The sequence below is a fragment of the Lissotriton helveticus genome, chromosome 1_1 (genome assembly GCF_964261635.1).
Source record: "Lissotriton helveticus chromosome 1_1, aLisHel1.1, whole genome shotgun sequence".
In the NCBI taxonomy this organism is placed as follows: domain Eukaryota; kingdom Metazoa; phylum Chordata; class Amphibia; order Caudata; family Salamandridae; genus Lissotriton; species Lissotriton helveticus.
In genome coordinates this window covers 814416911-814431805 of record NC_136057.1, presented here as the reverse complement: position 1 = coordinate 814431805, position 14895 = coordinate 814416911, and positions in this window count along the sequence as shown.

Here is a 14895-nt window from a genome sequence, read left to right as displayed (position 1 = left end):
ATGAGTGGGAGAGCAAGTGAGACATTATAGCTAGTCGGTTCTACGTTTGTGGGTACTAAGGTGGTAGAAAGACCCCGTCCCTACACACCAAGGTCCCATATTCCTGCGCTTAATTCTGTATTTGTGCAGAATCTGTGCAACAACTTCATACCTCAGGTCCCGCCTACTTGACCAGCTGTATTGCCTTCTAACCAACAACACAGGAACCTCCACTCCACAGGACTCCCACTTGCACACATCCCCCTCAGACACAGTACCAGATCAGGACAGGTGTTCTCTAACATTATTCCTAAGGGGTGAAACAGCCTCCAAGTCGACATCAAAGCCTCCACCTCTCTTTTTGAATTCCACAAACAGCTAAAGACCTGGCTATTGAATTAAACATTTAAAAAATCAGAGAGAGGGTGAGAAAAGAGATTCATTCAGCTTACCAGACTGGTTATTAAATCATCAAAATAAGTTTTACAGACCCTCTTGGTAAAATTGTGATGAAGACCCTCAGCCACACTGTCACGAAAGTGGTATATCTTGGTTCTCTGCTTATTTGATTAAGTGGGATGAATCATCATTGGGTCTCAGGACCTGAGTGTCCCATTCTCCAGGTGTTCATCATCCTCCACCAGGAGAGAGACTATCTGGTATGCGACAGTTGTGAATGGGAAGTGTGCAGAAATAAAAATAAAAAATTCCGAAATATCTTCTCTCCTGTGTAGATTGTCTTTATTTTCACAGAGGAGTGATAAGATTAAAAAGGCGGGTGGTGCACCTTGGAAAACGTTGTTTGACATTTTCAGACTGTGTCGCCCCTATAGGTTGGAAGGCTTTCTTCAGAACCAGAGTATCCAGCCATCTCAGGTATAGAGGGGCTGTGTGTGTAATAAGAATGGTAAGTGGATTTGCTCACCCTAATAAGTCAACAGGTTATATTTTATGTCTGTTGTTAACATATTGTTATAGGCCAAATTATGGTCTATAGCTGTGGATGACAAAGAGAAAGGAGTTAATGACGCACTTATTTAGCAATTGATTTTTACGCAAGACAAATTTAAATAAATGTAAATAGGCTTATTGACTATCGAGAAAACATGCTCGATTAATATTTGGGTAAAGAGTTCTATCCTTTTCTTAATGTGCTTGTTCGGTATACCGCAGCTAAATATGGTGACCATCTGTTGTCAAAACAGGTGAAGTATTTTAGACACCGTGAAATTGGTTAATATGTGAAGTAGAAGATTAAAAAGTGAAGAACCTGTGCTGGAGAGCCAACGCATAACATATTGTTGGGAGATTGTCGAGTCTACATCAACGTGCCTCTGTGAGGATAATCATGTAATGTAGAAACCTCACGAGGATAGAGAGGTAATAGTTTAAGTTTTACCTGAGATCTAAGAGGGGCGTCTAAGTTCCATGAAGCCAGCGATACTGTTTGTATTCCTACCGTGTGGAATTCATATGGCAGGTGCTGCGGCTGTCTTCATTGCCTTCAGTACCGGAAGGAGATTCAGAAAGCGGGACTCTATTTTTGTGGTCCTGCAAGCAATCCAATTGGTCAGGTTATGATATGGCTATGTTCCTCAGCAACGGTCTTCTCGTTGTTGGCGTGATGGCCAGACGAATTCTTGAGGGTGGGATGGAGAACCACGCCTCCGGATAGCCGTAGGTGATCGCCGCCTCACCCCGAACATGGCAAATCTTACCTGGCGTGTGGGCGCCCTCCGGGCTCTAGCGTCCCAGCATTAAGATTGAGCAGTGTTTGGAGCAGAGTACGGAGCATTAAGTGAGGCTCTCCGGGGTCTGTACGCCGGGCGTTTGTGAGCTTTCCGGCGGCCACCTGGGGAGCTGCTTGACGCGGTCAGTGCCCGAGGAGGCGAGGAGGAGGGGGCGAGTGCTTTTCTAAATATCGGCTGGGATTGCTGCAGGGGGATGCCGCGAAGCTTCAATGTCGGGGATAAATAAAACATCAGCCTCAATCCTTTTTTGAATGAGAAGTGAATATTAGGAGAGAGTGATAGACGAAGTACTTGCAGGAATTTAAAATTCTTGCAATTTCAGAGGCATTAGTCATAATAAGGCAAGAAGTGAATATAAGTAGAAAGTAATAAGAGAAAGTATTAAGACGGAGATTTTGGACTCAAGGAGGAGGAGATCCTTTCATAAAGTATAAGGGAGGAATAAAGGCAACCAAAGCAACAAAGCAATAAAGCCACGAAGCCGCAAGGCAAAATACGGCAAAAAGAAAAAAAAACAGGGGTAATAATGGGCAAACCCCAGAAGGATGTTGGTACTGCTGTTAAATCAAATAAAGCAGAGACAGCAGCTCGCCCTGAAGCTAAAGCATGCCAGGCCTGGGCAAAAAAGGCCGCACTCCGAGCCAATAGGCAAAATGATAAGGGAAATAATTCCAGCTCCCCTAATATTAACAGCACCCCAGAGAGCTCTGAGGATGAGTCCCCTTCCATCACTGTTTCTCCTCAACGCGAGGGGTTGCCTGAAATAGTGGGCGATCAGGCATGTGTCACAACAGAGCTGATTGAAGCTGCAGTCGCATCAACAATGATCCACAGGACAGCCCAGTGCACAAAGCAGCACACAAAAATAGCCCAGTACAGGATGGCCCAAGGAAAGGTGGAAAAGCTTTGATGATTTTCAGTTGTTTGTAAAAAAAACTATCCTACAATTGTCACAGTCCTCTTCACCAACCGCAAACTCAGCTTCCAAAATCTTCGAATGCTTCACTGCCAGGGTCAGGATTGGCTTTAGAAGGATTCCCAGAAGAAATGACTCCTAACTCCATCCAGGCTTGAGACGTGGGAGATAAAGGTAGAAGGATTGTGATGGATACCTCGGTGAGCTTGATGTCAGCTCAACCTCTGCCCCAATTGAGATCTCAAGGGCAAGCACTGCCAGAAGCTGTGTCGACCCAGACAGACCCAGAAATAGGAATTACGACTACCGAAGCTGACGGCCCACCAAGTGATTCCTGCCAGAACATGGAGACCAGGGGGTTCTTTCAGGTAGATATCAGGGACATGCTGAATTTGATCTTGGAGAAGGTCCGTGAAATGAAAAAAAAGCAGCAAATGGAAATCGCTGCTTTGCATCAGAGACCAGGGAAAATAGACAAAGTGATGACCAGATTTCCCATTAGATTGCAGGAAGCGGAGGCCAGAATATCTGTTTTGGAAGACCAAATTAATCTGGCTATGGGGGAGGCAAAAGAGGCGGCTAAAAGGAACAACTACCTTGAGAATATGCTGGAGGAGCTTGAAAACCACTCTGTGAGGCCCTACCTCCGGATCATTGGGGTCCGGGAAGGGATAGAAGGTTCCCAACCCCTTGCTTGGGTAAACTCATTTATCAAACTGCATGTCCTGCCTAAATTTGAGCGCGATCTCACCATTACAAGAGCCCACCGAGTCCCGGCGTAACCTTTTCCAAGCTCCACGATACCAAGAACTTTCTTGCTGAACTTTGTGGACTTCCATATAAAGGAAAGGATCTTGACAAAAGCTATCCAGCAGAGACAGTTTTTTGTGAATGAGACGAATAAATGTCGCATATTCTCCAACATTACTGCTGCCGCCGCAAGCAGGAGAAAAGAATTTGTTAAAATATTGCATTTGTTTAAAGCTCATGGCGCGCAGGCATCAATTGCTCAGCAGTCTAAACTGAGGGTTTTATAGTCAAACGAAAGGTCTTTATGTTTTCAGACCTTGATGAGGCCCAAGCTTTGCTAAAGGAGATTTCAGCAGGTTCTTGCGTCTGAATACTGGTATATATAGAGAGCAATCGGTGGCAATGGTAATATTAAGGGTAGCCTCTCCAGGAATTTATGATGGGTTGGTTAGGAAATATATTACAGATAGGCAACTGTGAATGGTAATTAAGAGTTAACCTTTCAGTAAATGAAAAAGGGGTCTCCTATATCTTGCAGCAGGTCCCAGCGCTTGAAAACTGAAATATACAGAGAATTACCAGTAGTAATGGTATTATTAAGGGTGCCCCCCTGGAGGTACAAGCTGGGTGGGTTAGGAAATGCATTTATTGATAGGTAACTGCTAATCGCAATTAAGAGTATTTATTGCCATTGGTTCTTATTAAGATCAACCTTTTGATAAATTATAAAGAGGTTTCCCTATATCTTCTGTATAGACTCCGGCATGCACGCAGATCGACTTCTTTTCTTCAATACTGTTGGGGGATCAGGGGACAGTGGGTCACTTAGGGTGTAACTTCATGACACCCAGGAAGATAGATGGGAGGGGTGAAATGTATATAGCGTGGGTCGTAGGGTCTTTCCCACATTTCAAGGGGTGAGTAATTCTTTTTCGGGGTGGGAAGGGTGGCACAACAGGAAAAAGAGCACGATCAGAAGGTTCTGAAATCTTAGGTAATGCACAAAAAAAGGTTAATTATGGAAACCAGTAAATGCAAGATCCTATCAGTCGACACTAATGGAATACTAAACAAAAGGAAATATGGCGCTCTTATTAGATGGTTATCTTTTTTAAATCCCCAAGTTCTGTTTTTACAGGAGAAACACTAGAAATCTAATTCTCCAAATCCATTTATACCTGAGATTTTTTCGAAAGTTTTTTTGCATCTGCAGGTTTTGCGGTTAGAGGAGTAGCTATCTACTTTTCTAGTAAACTTCCCTGGGAAATTATATAAGTACACAGGGATATACATGGGAGATGGCTGTGGTTAGTAGCCAAGCTACAGGGGAAAATGTTACATTTTATAAATTATTATGGTCCAGTCTCAGATGACATTGTACCCCTGACTCAGACTAACAATTTGTTGATAGGATCTCCCGGACATGTGGTATTTGGCGGGGACTTCAACTACATACAGGATATAAGGAAAGATACTTCGAATAAAAATAAAAAACAACTAAAACCAAATACAAAAAAAATAATGGGAAGAATTATACAAGAATATCAATTGGTGGACCCATGGCGGGTAGTTAATCCAGATAAAGAATTCTATACCTGCTACTCGCACCGTTTTCGGAGGCATCTCAAATAGATTATTTTCTTACCTCCAGATCCCTTTGGATTCAAGATGCCACCATAGGCTGCAACCCTTTTTCAGACCATGCCTATGTTGGGATAGATTTGGTGCTTGGGGGAAGAGGTAGGGTACGTCCCAGGTGACAGCTGGATCGTCTCCTATTGCAAAATGAAGATTGGGTTCGGAGATATAGAAAGTGGATTCTGTAATATTTTTCGATTAATGAGAGTACGGCTACCCCCTTTTCAGTGTGGGGGGGTTCAAGGCAGCAGCCCGTGGACAGATAATAGCTTATACGGCCGCCCAGTCCGGTACCCGGAGGACTAAGATAGCTCAATTGCAAACTGAAGTGGATCGAGAATACGCTCTCCAACTTCAGCTACTTCCAAATCTATATGAACAGGATAAAACAGCGCTGAGGGACTTTTTTTATTTTAGAAGAGGGTTGCAACTCAAAAATTTTCCAACAGAGGGTCTATGAAGAAAGTCAATTAAGTGGCAAATTCCTGGCAAACTCCACAAGGAAAAAACAAGAATCAGCCACTATAACTAAAATTATGGACCATCGGATTGGTCAAGCAGGAATATTTCACAGACTTTTGTGGACCATTTTTGCCAGCTATCCTCGACTGAGTATTTAGTGGAGGAGGAACAAATCCAGGAATATTTTATAAATATGAATGTCCCCAAACTATCAGACAAACAGATTGGCGAATTGGGAAGGGAAGTAAAGATACCGAGATTTCAGCGGCTATTATATCAACAGCCGGGGAAAAAGCTTGTAGGCAGGATGGCTTTCCTATCGAGTTTTATAAAGTAGTTTTAAAAGAACTTGCTACCCCACTGTAAAACTTAATTAACTTTGTTGAAAAAGGTGGTGAAGTCCCAGATGTTTTTAAAGAAGGAATAATTGTTTCTTTCGTTAAAAAAGATAAAAACCCAGAAGATGTAAATTCATATCGGCCCATTAGCTGAATTCTGACTATAAAATCTTGATGAAGGTATGAGCAGAATGTTTTTTACTTGCCGCCCAAGAAATAATTCATAGAGATCAAACCGGCTTTATAGCCGGGAGATCAATGGCAGCCAATACCCAGTTTTTAATACATGCACTGGATTATTTTAACCCAAATTCCATCCCGGCTAGTATTGTAATGGTTGATGCAGAGAAAACCTTTGATCTTGTGAATTGGAAAACTTTGTTTTTTACCTTGGGCCGGTTTGGGTTTCCTGCACAGGTAGTTAATATGTTACGCAACATCTACCAGGGGGCCACTGCCCATGTTATAAATAACTCAAACTGTGCAAGAGCCATAAATATAAACCGTGGAACCAGGCAGGGCGTCCGCTTTTGCCATTACTTTTTACTTTTTTTATAGGACCTCCGATTTTAAAGATCCAAAATAATGCTGCTATCCAACCCCAGTTACCCTGTATGGTGAAATTGAAACTTTTCGCTGATAATATTATTCTATACTTTATTCCCGACAGAGGGAACCTCGAAAAAGCTCTGAGGGAATTTTTGGAGTTTGAGCAAATAGGCGGATAGAAAATAAATGCCAATAAAACCGAGCTTCTAGCCCTTAATGCTGACTTGAATTCTTTTCCATCGTGTCTAAAGGCACAAGCAATAAAAACTGATCATATAGGATATATCGGGATATATGTATCTAATCAGTATCATCAGTTATTTGAGCTATTAAAAATGAAGGGCAAGATTAAGAAGCTGCTAGAACAATGGACATTACTCCCCCTGTCAATTGTGGGTAGAGTTTCAATGAATAGAATGTCTATACTCCTGCTGTTTACTTTTTTATTTTCTAATGTCCAGATTAAAATAAATCAGGCATACTTTAATGAAATTGATACTTTATTCAGGGAATTTATTTTAGGTAAGAAATCTTCAAGGGTTAAATTAAATGTGGTCCAATTACCCATAGAACAAGGGGGCTTAGCGCTACCTCATTTGAGAACTTACTATGAGGCTGCCTTTTTAGTGTCTGGCTTAATAGGATCTAATTTTATCAGTGACAGCTTTTTTATAGATAAAATGACACAAGAAACTGGATCTCTAACCCGAGTGTTTTTAAAAACTTCCAAACTTCCAAAAAAGACATGTTATAAGACTTTAAAAGATTATTTTTTTAGACTCCAGTCCATTTTTGAAAAGATGGGCTCATGTGGTCTCCAGTACTTGGCCTCCAGTTGCAATTGAGACATTTAAGTATTTGGGAAGGTTGTGGACTCTCCGAGTTAAGGCATTTTATAGTTTTATAGTTTTATAGTTCAAACATGGTCCGATTAGTTTTTGAGGAAATAGTTCTATCCTTTACTTAGTGTGCTTGTTAGGTATAAAGTGGTGAGCATCTGTTGTCAAAACAGGCGAAGTATTTTAGACACCGTGAAATTGGTTAATATGTGAATAGAAGATTAAAAAGTGAAGAACCTGTGTTGGAGAGCCGGCGCATAACATATTGTTGGAAGGTTGCCGACTCTACGTCAACGTGCCTCTGTGAGGATAATCGTGTAATGTTGAAACCTCATGAGGATAGAGAGGTAATAGTTTACGTTTTACCTGAGATCTAAGATGGGCATCTCAGTTCCATGAAGCCAGTGATATTGCTTGTAGTCCTACCATGTGGGATTTATACGGCAGGTGCTGCGGCTGTCTTCATTGCCTTCAGTACCGGAAGAAGATTCAGAAAGCAGGACTTTATTTTTGTGGCCCTGCAAGCAATCCAATGAGTCAGGAATGTAGTTTACTTAATAGTTAATTTGGTAGATGGCGGTGAGGTCTTATGTTCCTCTGATTCGTAGGGAATATATTGTGATGTTACACTCAAATACGATCACATTTTTTTTTAAGAGTGCTCTAATGTGCTTAATCACATATATTGCTACTGTTGGTGGTCAGTTCAACATGTGATGTTCCATTTTACATGCCTGTGGTGATTTCTTGGTATGTATTTATTTCTGGAAGGATGACCAGGGATAGCATAGTTTAATTCCTGGTCAATTGTCCTTAAACAGTACACCCATCTCTGTTCTTTCTTGAACAGGACGTATTCTGCATTCTCTTGCGCAGCATCTAAAATCTCTCGAATGATCCATCGTAGGTCATCTATTGAGTGTCATTCTGTTATGTAGTGGCTGCTCATCTTGGAGGTTGATTTTTTCCTTTGGATATTGCTGCTATACATGGACTGATCATGGCTGAATACCTTGGCTCCAACATCACCCTAAAGGGCTTATGGCTCCATAATGCTCCACAAATATTCTTGCAAGACATTACATTTACAAAAGACTGGACCACCATTTCATGGAAATGCACTAGAGACTATCTAGTCCTCATCATAAAAACAGTAACAAGACTAGCAGAGGCATTGACCATCAAAATCAGTTAGGCAAAATTGAGAATCTCTGTAGAAATCTCTGTCTGCAAGAAAAGATTGGAGAGAATCAACAAAAAAATGAATGAAACAAAATAATTCATCACTCAAAGCTAAATTCAAAAGCTTAGTAAAGATCTAAAATGTTTCTCACTAGAAAAGATGTAACCAGTACACATCATCAATAGATAACAGTGACAATGATTCTACTGGATGAAGTACATGAGACAACTCAGATCGGAGTAATGGGAACAACAACCAACACCAACAACAAGGGAGAGGACGATTCAGGCGACAAACACGGGGACAACACTCTAACTGGAGGAGAGCACTATTTAAAGAACAAGTGCATCCTTCTTCCAACCATATGCACCTCAATATAAGCTATGGATCAATCCCTTTCTACAAGGTCCTCACAACAACTTCTTCACCTGTGAATATAAAGACAATTTAAACAAGAGAGAAGATATTTGTAAAAATTTTATTTTTGCACACTTCCAATTCACAATTTTTGCATGCCAGACAGTCTCCCTCCTAGTGGAGGATGATGAACCCCTGGAGAATGGGACACTAAGGTGCTGAGACCCAATGATGTTTCATCCCACTTAATCAAATAAGCGGAGAACCAAGATATACTGCTGTTGTGACAGTGCGGCTGAGGGTCTTCATCGCAATGTTTCCAAGAGACTTTGTGATTCATTCATTTTGAATTTCTGAACCGCCGCCACCGCCGAGAGTCATATTTACTCACCTCCTGAACTGCCAGAGGAAGGCAGAGGCCATTGCCCACGCCGCCGCCACCGCCAAGAGTCAAGGGACAGCTGACTCCGCGCCGCCGCTCCGGGAGACTCCAAATCCCGGCGGGCACCGCGGCGGCGCGTCTGAGTGACGCGGCAGCGCAGAGGGAGCGCTATCAGAGGCGCACAAAAGGAGGAGCACCCCGGCAGAGCGGGGGGACCATTTCTGAACCGCCGCCACCGCCGAGAGTCATATTTACTCACCTCCTGAACTGCCAGAGGAAGGCAGAGGCCATTGCCCACGCCGCCGCCACCGCCAAGAGTCAAGGGACAGCTGACTCCGCGCCGCCGCTCCGGGAGACTCCAAATCCCGGCGGGCACCGCGGCGGCGCGTCTGAGTGACGCGGCAGCGCAGAGGGAGCGCTATCAGAGGCGCACAAAAGGAGGAGCACCCCGGCAGAGCGGGGGGACCATTTCTGAACCGCCGCCACCGCCGAGAGTCATATTTACTCACCTCCTGAACTGCCAGAGGAAGGCAGAGGCCATTGCCCACGCCGCCGCCACCGCCAAGAGTCAAGGGACAGCTGACTCCGCGCCGCCGCTCCGGGAGACTCCAAATCCCGGCGGGCACCGCGGCGGCGCGTCTGAGTGACGCGGCAGCGCAGAGGGAGCGCTATCAGAGGCGCACAAAAGGAGGAGCACCCCGGCAGAGCGGGGGGACCATTTCTGAACCGCCGCCACCGCCGAGAGTCATATTTACTCACCTCCTGAACTGCCAGAGGAAGGCAGAGGCCATTGCCCACGCCGCCGCCACCGCCAAGAGTCAAGGGACAGCTGACTCCGCGCCGCCGCTCCGGGAGACTCCAAATCCCGGCGGGCACCGCGGCGGCGCGTCTGAGTGACGCGGCAGCGCAGAGGGAGCGCTATCAGAGGCGCACAAAAGGAGGAGCACCCCCGCGTCGCGGGACGCGAGCGGGACGCCCGGGGCTAAGCCCGGGCAAAGGGCGGGCCCTCTGAGGCCCTCAGAGGTCAACAGTGGTCGGGCGGGCCACCCCACCAACATTTTCAATAAGGTTAGTTACCTAATAAGCTGTCCATAATGGCTAATTGCACCGCCACAAGTGATAATGTCGATATCCTGACTCAGGACGCAGAGTCCCCTGTAATACTGCTAACATCGTTTGAGACATTAATAGATACTGCGTTTAACGAGATAGTTGAGACTGAAAGGAGATTTTCAATGGGCCCGACGAGTATTAATTTATTACATGCCACTGCCAGTCTCAATGGTAATGGCAATACCCATATAACTCCTGAAATAATTGTTGTAAAATCCTCACATCCCGATACAGAAGTACCAATTGTCCTAGACGATGATGACACTGTAACATATATAGCATCAGAAGTGACCCCTGGCCATGCCTCAGTAAAAACACCGACAGAGGCTGGAAATAAGGGAACTGATAAAGTTGCAGCCAAGAGAAAGAGGGGCCCTGCAAAAATAACTTACAACAAACGGAAGCAGCCACTAAGGACTGTTAACCAACCTACCCCACAAAGTATGTGGAATAAGGGGAAGAGACAAAAGTTGGTCCAGCATATAGTACCCACACAGGATCAACCGCATCTGGGTGATATGGTCGTTATAAACAACGAGGTGTTAAATAATGTATCTATCTCCACCCAGACTGAGCCCCTCCACGGAATTGACAAATCCAGTCATTATTCCAAGTCAGAGGGGAACCTTATTGAGACTGTTGTTGATACAATTTTTAAAAATTTGGAAGGTCAAATGATCAAACAATTTAATAATATTTTTAAAAGACTTGACAAATTGGAGAATATAATTAAAAACGAGGATGCTAAGAGAAAAGGTATAGCAAACTTGGACAAAATGAGAGTAGAACGATTGCTAAAAGACCTTGAAACTACTACCCATGTCATTATTTCAGGTGATCACGGCAATACAAGGACAGTGGAACAACAAGCTGTAATTAATCCAATACAGTCAGATACACCAAAGGCATCTAAAAATAAGGGCACCACAGGCAGCAACTCGTCTGCTTGTCAAACCAACACCCCCTTACCCCCATGTAACCCTATACATGGATATGTTGCTTCGACTAAATCCTCTGTTTCCGCTAATGATGTAAGCGGATCATTAACTAATTCTATTCGAAAGAGTAATGTAGCGAAGCAGACCACCTTAGCCCAGAAGGGTCCTGTTAATCACAACCAGCACGACAAAAAGAATATGCATGAGGACAACAGGCCTATCAAACATCAAGGCCCGGCCCTACATCTTCCACCTGAGGCTTGTCCTTATGTTCTAGTTCTGGCTGGAATCCCACCGCTTAAGGAAGGTCAAGGAGAATCATGGGTTCAACTTCACAATAAGTGCATAGATTGGCTAACAAAGCATAAGGGGGTGGGTTATGATATAGCAAAAGAAATTATAACCACAAGGCGAGTAACCTGGGTCGGTCCTCTTTATAAAAACATCAATGGGGACTGCATTGTAATTAACTTTAGAAATCCGGGTACAGCGAAATATCTGCTGAACACTAATCCTGGCCGTTATGGACCTTCTACTGTGGTGACCCCACTTCCCTTAAAATATTTCTACCGTCCTCCCAACAAGTTGATGCAACCGCCACCAGTTTTTCCGTTACAGAATAGGTTTGGAATATTCCAGGATCTGGACTCTTTGGACTGACTGCCCACTGAAACCACTAAACCACTTCTTGTGTGTTCTGAGGCAGCACAGTCAGAGGAACCACCCCTAGAGGGGACCCTGCCAACATTAGAGATTTCTCCATCTAGTTTACTAAGCATTCAACAAAGCGTGGTTATACCTAAAACTGCCCCAAGCACCAACCAGGGTGCATGTTCGAGGAACAATATAAACAATAATCTAACAATTCTTAGTTGGAACATTGCGGGTTTGAAGTCCAAAATGGGAATTCCTTCATGGAGGGATTGTGTCAATCGTTATGATATAATGATGTTCCAAGAAACTTGGTGTGTTGAGGACCTATTGTTTGAGGGGTATAGTTGCCATAATAGGACTGCTTTGGCCCCTCTGGTTGGTCGCCCAAGTGGTGGATTGTCCATTTGGATAAAAATTACTGCTGAAGTGAAGATTGACGAACTACAAACAAATTGTCCTAGTTTCATGGCACTTTCGTATACTCAGAGGATAAAACTGTGTTTAATCAATTTCTATAACAATGATTTTTTGTCCCAACCTAATCCTAATTTTATTTCTTTATTTGATTTTATCAATGTAATCATGGATGGACAAGTGTATGGAAAATTTGATGGCATATGTTTAGGGGGAGATTTTAACGCACATGTACATTCAAGAAACCCCCCATGTAAAAGAGGTATAGAACTGTTAGATTTTCTCTCTTCTAATGAACTTGTTAATTGCATGGAGCATGCAGGTATGGAAAACCATGCATCCCCATTCCCCACCTTTATTGGTCACGGGGGTGGCACGACGATTGATTATGTTTTTGTTTCCCATGCCATTGCAAAGGCATTAATAAGGGCAGAAGTAGTGTGTGAAATTTACAGCGATCATTACCCAATTGCCATCCATTTATCACTACCGAGGGGTAAGTGTCCAAAACGCGAAATAGGCGCAAGGGGTCTGGAAATCTCGACAGACAAGTTGAGGGTAATCTGGAAGGGTGCAGACAATAAGGGAATCCTGGCTGAAGTATGTAAGAAACATCCATCTTTGATTAAAGATTGTCTTACCACAGAGGACCAAGGGATAAATGTGGTTAAAGCGTTTTCTGAACTCTGCAACATAATTAAAGGTGACATTTCTAGACCAGCCTCTAGTAAGGCTGAGGAAATGCCTAGGTGGTTCGATGCCCCATGCTCAAAAGCGAATAGGATGCTTAGAGCTGCCCTAAAAGCTGAACCAAGGGACACACTGAGGGTAAGGCTGCTTAGAGCAGAGTATAAGCTCGCTTTACGTACTAGATCAAACGATTTACTGAAAACCCACTGGGATTCCCTGGCACGATCTGCTGACCTAAAAGATACCACTGGATTTTGGAGGGAGGTAAAGGAAATAAGATCTATTGGCTCAAATTTGACGGAAATTAACTGTAACATCACTGGCCCGATCTGGGTTGCGCACTTTGGTAAAATTTACGCAACACCAGACAATACTCCTTTGCTGCTACCCCCTCCACACCCAATGTCTATTTCCACGCTTGAGGTTTTCGATGCAATTTTAGAAAGCGCCGGGAACAAAGCACCCGGATCTGATGGGCTCTCCATAGACCAATTAAAATGTGAACCAGAGTTTTGGGCTCCTTTGCTATGCAATGTTTTCAATAATTTAACTGAAGGAGAGATTCCGGAAACATGGTCACGTAGCATTATTGTTCCCATTTTTAAAAAGGGCGATAGGCTGGATCCTGGGTGTTATCGCCCAATTTCTTTAATAGATAACACCTTAAAAGTCTTGGGACGGATCTTATTTAAAAGGATAAGAACATGGACAGATGAGAATAACATCCTACATCCTAGCCAGTTTGGGTTCCGCAGTAGTGTCGGAACGGTGGAACAATGCTTGAATCTGAATTTGATCATGGGAAAATATAACATTGCAAAGAAATCCCCTTTATATTTTGGTTTTATGGATCTGAGCTCGGCTTTTGATTTTGTTAATCGCTCCCGGCTTTGGTCTACCCTTCTCGAATATGGTTTGGATGACCATCTGGTACATTTTTTAGCTTTTTTACACCGTGATCTTAAAGCTTGTGTACGTGTGAATCAAATGGGTGAAGTTTCCAACGATATTAACATTGGTAGGGGGGTGAGACAAGGGTGTGTGCTGGCCCCTCTCCTTTTTATTTTGTATATTAATAAACTAAGCGGCACTTTGAGCACCCTAACCAGTGATGTGCCTTACATTAACGGAGCCCCAATACCCACCCTTCTTTACGCAGATGACGCGGTCCTGATGGGCCGTACTCCGAAGGCACTGCGTATTTTAATTTCAGGGTTTGTCCTTTTTATGGCCGATTTAGGCTTAACAACCAATTTTAAAAAATCACTGATTATGAGCTGTGGGCCAAAAAGTCACAAAATTCCCCAGATTATTTCAGGGTCAAATGTTTTAAAAAGTACCAACACTTTCCCCTATTTAGGGCTCTTATTCTCAAATAGTGGTACGTGGCATGCCCATGTTTCTTATGCCAGGAATAAGCTGGGCAAGGCCATTAATTGTGTAACCTCGTTGAGGCAGCCCACCCAAGCTGATGTGATAACCCCCCTGGTGAAGATATACCAAACCCAATGCATGCCAACTGGCACTTACGGCGCTGAGGTTTGGGGCTACACTAAGTGTTCCTCCATTCAAACAGAAGAAAATAGATTCTGTCGTAAGGTATTGGGGGGGGTCATCTGTTCTCCAACCTATGTATGTCATAATGAATTAAATATTGCCTACATAGAGGATTTTGTGAGATCAAGACCAGCATTGTTCTGGATAAAGTTATGGAACAATACGGCTGCTACATTGACCCGTGACATTATTTTGGATTGTCTAAAATGTGACAGGGGACACCATATTCCATGGCTGAAATCAGTAAAAGAGTGCCTCGCAAGCGTGGGTTTGGCATCCTTGTTCACATCACCGCACCTAATAAATCGCTCCCATAAGACCATTATCTTAAGGGCATTGTATGATTTATATAGTGAAGAGCGGGACAGAAAGAATCAGATCAAAT